The 8161-nt window shown below is 40.8% G+C and overlaps 1 non-coding gene across 1 annotated transcript; it reads left to right on the top strand.

The window, feature by feature from the left end:
- Nucleotides 1-555: 555 nt before the first annotated feature.
- Nucleotides 556-628, top strand: TRNAR-CCU. Its single transcript has one exon. It is a non-coding gene; the product is annotated as a tRNA-Arg (tRNA).
- Nucleotides 629-8161: the final 7533 nt, after the last annotated feature.

Genomic DNA, 8161 nt, shown 5'->3' with positions numbered 1-8161 from the left:
GCATACAACTTGATCTTGGGGTTGTGAGTTCAAGCCCCACATTGGGTGTAGAGATTACTTAAAAATAAGATTTTTTTAAAGATTTTATCTATTTATTTGACAGAGAGAGCATAAGCAGGGGGAGTGACAGGCAGAAGGAGAGGGAGAAGCAGGCTCACCGCTGAGCAGGGAGCCTGATGCAGGACTTGATCTCAGGACCCTGGGATCATGACCTGAGCCAAAGGCAGCTGCTTAACCAACTGAGCCATCCAGGTGTCCCCAAAATAAAAATCTTTGAAAAAGCAAATAAATGGGGCCCCTGGATGATGCAGTCAGTTGAGCTTCTGACCCTTGATTTCAGCTCAGGTCATGATCTCAGGGTGGTGAGATCAAGCCCCCACCTCCATCAAGCCCCACATGGAGTTCCTCACTCAGCATGGAGTCGCCTTACGATTCTCTCTCCCTCTGCCCCTCCCCCTGCTCTCTCTCAAATAAAACTTTAAAGACAAATAAATAAACTGGGAGGTTCAAAGACTAGTTCTGCTCTTCTTTATTAGAACAATCAGCTCTGTGGAGGCTTAGCTGGCTCAGTTGGTAAAGCATGTGACTCCTGATCTCAGGGTCATGAGTTCAAGCCCCACGTTGAGTGTGGATCCTACTTAAAAAACAAGAACGGGGCACCTGGGGGCACTCAGTTGGTTAAGTGTCTGACTCTTGATTTCAGTTCGGGTCTTGATCTCAAGGTTGTGATTTCAAGCCCTCTGTTGGGCTTCTTGCTGGGCATGAAGCCTACTTAAACACAAACACACACACCACCAACAACAACAACAACCAGCTCCAACAAGAAAACTATTTATATGGTCTTATAGGTAATATTTACATTTTTAATTAAACTCTGTGTTCATATTTGTGTTCATCTTTGGGTTAAACTTTGTATTAACCATTTGTATAAACAAAGACAAAAAAATTGCAGTTTTTAAATACTTCCAATATTTAGCTAACACATTTAACATCAGGTCAACACTCTTAAATTCTCAGAACAAGAACAAGGATAAAAAAGCTGCTTTGGGGGGCTCAATGGGTTAAAACCTCTGCCTTCAACTCAGGTCATGACCCCAGGGGCCTGGGATCGAGCCCCACATCAGGCTCTCTGCTCAGCAGGGAGCCTGCTTCCCCCTACCCTCTGCCTGCCTCTCTGCCTACTTGTGATCTCTGTCTGTCAAATAAATAAATAAAATCTTTTTTAAAAATTAAAAAAAAAAATTTTTAAAGCTGCTTTTGACACTCCCATTTAGAGCTAAACCCAAAAGGAAGGCTGAATCAGTCCTAAGATGGACACAATGGTCCTCTTGCTCACCACCTCCACTGAAGCCAATAGCAGAAACAAAAGCAAAACCAAACCCTCCATGGAGGGAAGCTTTCCCAAGCTAAGCCTACAGGACTGTTGTTTGACTTCTCAAACCACCACCACCAAACACGTGAAAGGGTACTACCAGCAGTGAACACCAGCAGAGATGAGAAACCACTTATTGTATATGATGTGAGGTAGGGATTAAGGTTCTTTCCTTCCCACCCCAGCCCTGGCCCATTATTCCAGCACCACTTCTTGAAAAGATGAACCTTCCCCCATTGAATCATCTTTGTCCCCCTGCTAAAGGTCAGTTGATCTTGCATGTGTGTGAGTAGGTCTCTTTCTGATCTCTCTAATTTGTTTCTTTTATCTGTAGGTCTATCTTTACACTAATATCCCACTTTCTTGTTTACTATGGCTTTTTTTTTTTACTTCAATAAACCCTCTTTAATCAAAGCCCAATGTACAGTTTTTTTTATTTATTTATTTGTTTGTTTGTTTGTTTGTTTTTAAAAGATTTTATTTATTTATTTGACAGATCACAAGTAGGCAGAGAGAGAGAGAGAGGAGGAAGCAGGCTCCCCGCCGAGCAGAGAACCCAATACGGGGCTCGATCCCAGGATCCTGGGATCATGACCTGAGCCGAAGGCAGAGGCCTTAACCCACGGAGGCACCCAGGTGCCCCCCAATGTACAGTTTTAAAATAAATTTGAAATCAAGTAATGTAATTCTTGCAAATTTGTTCTTTTTCAAAGATGTTTTTGCTAGTATAGGTCCCTCACATTTCCCTAGAAGTTTCAGAATCAGTTTGCCAGTTTCTATGCTAGATTCTACCAGCGTTTTGATTGAGAGTGCATGGATTCTACAGGTAAATTTGGGGAGAAGTGATACCTTCGCAATACTGACTCTCCCCATCCATGAACATGGGGGCTTGCTCAGTGGGTTAGCCCAAACCTAATCCTTCTCACTCGGTGGCTGCTGCAGTTGCCAATGCATACTTATCAATAGGCATGGAAACACCAAGAGGCATGTCAGTGAATTTCTTGAATTTCAGATTTGTTTCCATTGCCCCCCCTTATATAGAAGAACCCTATTTCCTCATAACAATCAGATTTAGTTACTTCTGCCAATATAGGAACTCCTTTCTTTAGTTGCTGGTTTACTTGTACCAGGAGCCCCACATGACTAAGTGATAGCCATAACTTTGGGTCTGATGGAAATTTGTGTCCTTGGTAAAAGCATATCCCCTTGGATGCTATGACCAGCATATAGCTGTATGTCATCTTGAAGGCCATATGTCATTCCCAAGCTAGTACATTAGCTACCTTTCAGAGGTCATGCTAGCATTCTCGCAGGTCAGCAGCTCCTGGGTGAGGCAGTATATGGTAGCACTAGCAGACTCTGTAATATGGTCATGTGACCATGGTTATGTCTCATTCTCTATAAAGTGGGTTCACACGTTGGTGGATCAAATCCTCTTTAAGTCTTCAGATTATGGTAGTGGCCAAGCCACTGCAGGTATGGAAGGCAAATCTGTACCTCAAACACATGCCAATCCCAGTATGAACAAGATCACAGTTACTCCATAGAAGAAAGTCCCAATATAAATCACTTGCCACCGGCTGTGGTGAAAGGGAGCCGACATTACTGGGCCATAGGTAACCTCCATTCCTGCCTCTGTAGTAGCTTTCTCATGAAACCATTGTACAAACACTAGAGTAGCCTAAACAAAAGCTGGTTTACATCTATGAGACAAGTCATCCCGCCCACCATATTGTTTAGTTTCTCTCTGTGATGGATGCTGTCTGGTGGACAGAAGCACCAGACACGAAGATCCATGCACTTTGTTTCCACTCTCCTAGGTCCACTGTCATGCCTCTTCCCTACATCTCCTTGTCTCTGACCTCTCACCCTCACTACTTCCCCGTCCCTGACCAACCATTTCATCACTGCCTGGGAATCCATATATATCCCTATTCTGAGCCATTAACTTCTCACTTTACAGCAAATTGATGACCAAGTTGCCCACCTGAAGCTCTTCCCACTGGGAAGATTACCCCTAACCACTATTCTTCACCCTGGGTAGGTCTGTGGAGTAGTAGTGAACCAAAAATGGTCCAACAATGAACCAAGCCTTAGTTTTCCTTCTCTGTTAGCTGGTAACAGAGAATCCCCAGGGCATGATCTGAAAGAATGAGATATTGATGTAGCAGATACAGGAGACCGGGCCATACGGTCATGAAACTCACATTTGCCCTTTGGATCTGCACAGACTCAATCTTGAATATATTACCTTGAAATTTGGTGGAGATGACTGCTTGGAGATCATGATAGGCAGAGACCCTTGTATCTTTTTTTTTTAAGATTTTATTTATGTATTTGACAGACAGAGATCACAAGTAGGCAGAGAGGCAGACAGAGAGGAAGGGAAGCAGGCTCCCTGCTGAGCAGAGAGCCTGACTTGGGGCTCAATCCCAGAACCCTGGGATCATGACCTGAGCCGAAGGCAGAGCCTTAACCCACTGAGCCACCCAGGCGCCCCAAGAGACCCTTGTATCTTAACCTACATATACATAGAGCTCTCTCGTGCTCTGGGCTCTACTTAAACCTGGACCTAGTATAGGTCCCCCACCCAGTGAATGGATCAGAAGATAATTCCCAAATGCAGTACATGCTGTTGTCTAAATCTAAAAACCGTCCAGCAGACACTGTGCTGCTTTTCCACAGAAGAACGTGCAATAACTATAGTCCATTGTGTGACTATTCCGTAATCTGTTTAGCCATTCATTCGCAAAGGGCTTATACTGATGGACGTTTGAATAGTTTACAGTTTTCTCGTATTATGAGAAAGCTATAAACACACAAATTTTGTGAAAGGATTTTTTGAAATTCGTTTTTGGAAAATACGTAAGAGTGAAATTACTGGTCATAGGGTGGATGTGTATTTAACAAGTGCCAAACAGTTCCCCAAAGTGGTTGTACCACTTTATGTTCTCAGCAGCAAGCATTCAAGTTGCTTCACATCCTCTTCCTCATTTGATGTTTTAGTCTTTTTTACTCTAGTATATCCGAAGTGGTATCTTATTGTAGTTTGAGTTTGCAATTCCTTGATGACTCTCGATGAATATTCTTTTGTGTGTTTATTGACCATTTGTGTGTGTATCTCCTTTTATGAAGTTTCAACTCTTTTGCCCATGTTTACTGTTTCTCTTTTTAACACTGATTTGTCAGAGTTCTTTATGTATTCTGGATAGAAGGACCTTCTTGGGTATATGTGTTGCAAATTTTTTTTTCCTGAGGACTATCTAGTTATTTCACTAACAAGTCCTAGAAAGAACTTATTGAAAGCATGTAGGAAAAGCAATATATTTGGAGACAATGGATACAAAGTTTTCAAAACTGATGAAAAACATCCATCCACACATCTGGAAAACATAATTTCCAGATAACAAGGAAGTTAAGGAGAAAGGAATCTATGCCCAGTTGGATTCTACTGGAATTATAGAATATCAGAGACAAAAAGGAGATCTTAAAATCAGCCAAAAAGAAAGGACAGGTTTGTAGTCAAGAAATAAGAGTTAGAACAACAGCAACCTTCGCAACACAACAAAAGAAGCCACAAGACAATCTGTAAAGTATTGAGCCAAAACAACCAAGTTAGAATTGTGTGGTTATCAAAATTATCTTTCAAGAATGAGGGTAGAATGAACCCATTGCAGATAATCAAAAATTAAGAGTTTAATAGCAGGAAACATGTTCAAGGAAATTTAAAGTTCGTGTGTCAAGAAGAGAGAAAATTATCCTGGAAGGATGGTTTGAACTGTGAGAAGGAATGATCAGCTATAAAAGCACAGACATGTAGTTAAATGCATATAAACACAGCTGCTTAGAGCAATAACAATAGTGTCTAACCAATGTAAATAAAACAAAAAGTGAAACTAAGATATTCAACCACGATTCTGTATTGATCAAGAGGGGTAAGATAAAAACCAAGGATTTTTTTAAGGTCTTTTCTACTGTAGGGAACTGAACGAGGCAGCTGAGATATTGTTTTGTATTAACACTTTAGGAAGTTCAATACATGTGTTCAGTATGATCCTCTCAATAGATATAGCAAAAGCATTTGACAAAATCCAATAATCATGATAAAATCTCTCAGCAAAGTAGCAATAGAAAGGAATTTCCTCAACCTGATTAAAGGCACCTATAAAAAACCTGCAACAGGGCGCCTGGGTGGCTCAGTGGGTTAAGCTTCTGCCTTCCGTTCAGGTCATGATCTCAGGGTCCTGGGATCATGGGCTCTCCATTCAGCAGGGAGCCTGCTTCCTCTCCTCTCCTCTGCCTGCCTCTCTGCCTACTTGTGATATCTCTCTCTCAAATAAATAAATTGACAAACAAACAAAATCTTAAAAAAAAAAAACGTGCAGCACTGCAGCAAACATTTTACTTAATAAGGAAAGAGAATGCTTTCATCTTAAGATCTGGGAAAAGCAAAGATGTCCACTGGCACCACTTTCATTCAGACTTGTACTGGAGGTTCTAAGCTAGAGCAAGAAAACAAGAAAGGAAGGAAGAGAGGAAGGAAGAGATTTAAAGGCACCTGGATTAGAAAGGAAAAAGCAAAACTGACTTTATTTGCAGACAACATGATCATCTATGTAGAAAGTCCTAAGGAATTTACAACAAAGTTACAAGAACAAAATATGACTTTATTAAGGTTGTGGGATGCAATATTCCAAAATAAATTATATTTCGGGGCACCCAGGTGGACAGTCGGTTGAACATCTGACTCTTGGTTTTAGTTCAGGTTGGTCCGAAGGTCATGAGATTGACCCCATGCTCAGAGTGGAGTCTGCTTAAGACTCTCTCTTCCTCAACCGCCCACCCTTGCACACATGCATGCTCTCACTCTCTATCAAGCCAATCAATTTTAAATAAATAAATAATATGTCTATATACTGGCAACAATTGAAAATTAAAAATTTAAAAACATTACAAATACCATAAAATTCTGAATACTTAGAGATACATTTGACAAAAAATGTACAAGACTTGTACACTGAGATCTACAAGATACTACATAAAAATTTAAGGAAAACCTAGGGGTGCCTGGGTGGCTCAGTTGGTTGGGCATCTGCCTTCACCTTAGGTCATGGTCCCAGGGTCCTGGGATCAAGCCCCATGTCAGGCTCTCTGCTCAGTGGGGAGCCAGCTTCTCCCTCTTCCTCTGCCTGCTACACCCCCTGCTTGTGCTCTTTCTCTCTCTCTCTGTGTCAAATAAATAAAATCTTAAAAAAGAAAAGAAAGCATAGCAAGTGTAGATCATAACCATGATCATGGACTGAGAGACATGATATTAACATGTTGATGCTCCCCAAATTGATCTATAGATTTGGCGCTGTTTTATGAAAATTAACAGGCTGATTCTAATATTTCTAAGGAGATGGAAATACAGTTGGAAAATCCCTTCCACAGATAGCAGTGAATCAAAGTCAACATTATAACACACTGTGACCAAGTTAGTTTTATTCCAAGAATACAGGATGGTTTACTATTAGGAAATCTACATCATACTCTACATTAATGGATAAAGGACAAAAATCATCTGATCTTCTCTGTAGATGTGGGGAAAGCAATCAATACCCATTTGCCATATACTTTCTTAGTAAACTAGAACTAAGAATGAGCCGGCTTAACCTGATAATGGATATGTACCCCCAGTTATATATACCTAAGCACAAGTACTGAAAAAACATTTTCTATTTTCAATAACCACATTATTGGTAGCAGTTGGCGTTGTTAATTCTGAGAGTGTTTTTTGTATAGTGTGAAACACATCAAATGCGTATTTGGTTGGCATCTTGAGAACAGAGGTGGTTTGGTTTTGTTTTGATTTTTGCTGTGGTAAAATGTGCAGCATATAAAATTTATCATTTTAACCATTTTAAGTGTATAGTTCCCGTGCATTAAGTATACTGACATTAGGGCGTCTGGGTGGCTTAGTCGTTGGGCGTCTGCTTTCGGCTCAGGTCATGATCCCAGGGTCCTGGGATGGAGTCCCGCATCAGCTCCCAGCTCAGCAGACACCCTGCTTCTCCCTCTGGCTGCCACTCCCCTTGCTTATGTCCTCTCTCTCTCTGACCAATTTAAAAAAAATCTTTAAAAATCATTCAACCATATATGTAAAAGTTTTATTCTATTTCATTGATCTTTATGTCTGTACCACATTGGTTTGATTAGTCGTCTCTTAGAGTAAGTTTTGAAATCAAATCCTCCAACTTTGTTCTTTTTCCAGATTATTTAGGCTATTTGGGGTCCTTTGAGACTGCATATGAACTTAAGGATGGATTTTTCTATTTCTGGAAAAAAGAGAATTGAGGCTTTTTTTAACACAGGATAAATACATAAGATGATTGAGGTTAAGTTAAAACCCTGTAGTCCTGGGGCAGCTGGTGGCTCAGTGGGTTAAGCCTCTGCCTTTGGCTCAGGTCATGATCTCAGAGTCCTGGGATTGAGCCCCGCATTGGGCTCTCTGCTCAGCAGGGAGCCTGCCTCCTCCTCTCTCTCTCTCTCTCTCTCTCTCTGCCTGCCTCTCTGCCTACTGTGATCTCTCTCTCTCTGTGTCAAATAAATAAATAAAATCTTTAGAAAAGAAGGAAGAAGAAGAAGAAAACCTGTAGTCCTAAATTTGAAAGGGAGATACCAATGTGAACTCCTGATGCATTTCATATTTTATATATAGCCTAACTATTTATTGAAAAGAGGTACAATGACTCACCCAGTATCAATACTTATTGATACTAGCACTCAGACTGTGGTCTTTTTTTTTTT

This window comes from Mustela putorius, unplaced genomic scaffold (assembly GCF_011764305.1).
Source record: "Mustela putorius furo isolate JIRA1106 unplaced genomic scaffold, ASM1176430v1.1 tig00000127_pilon_pilon_pilon, whole genome shotgun sequence".
NCBI lineage: Eukaryota > Metazoa > Chordata > Mammalia > Carnivora > Mustelidae > Mustela > Mustela putorius.
Note: the sequence above shows the minus strand (reverse complement) of the source record. Positions and strands in the feature narration are given on the sequence as shown.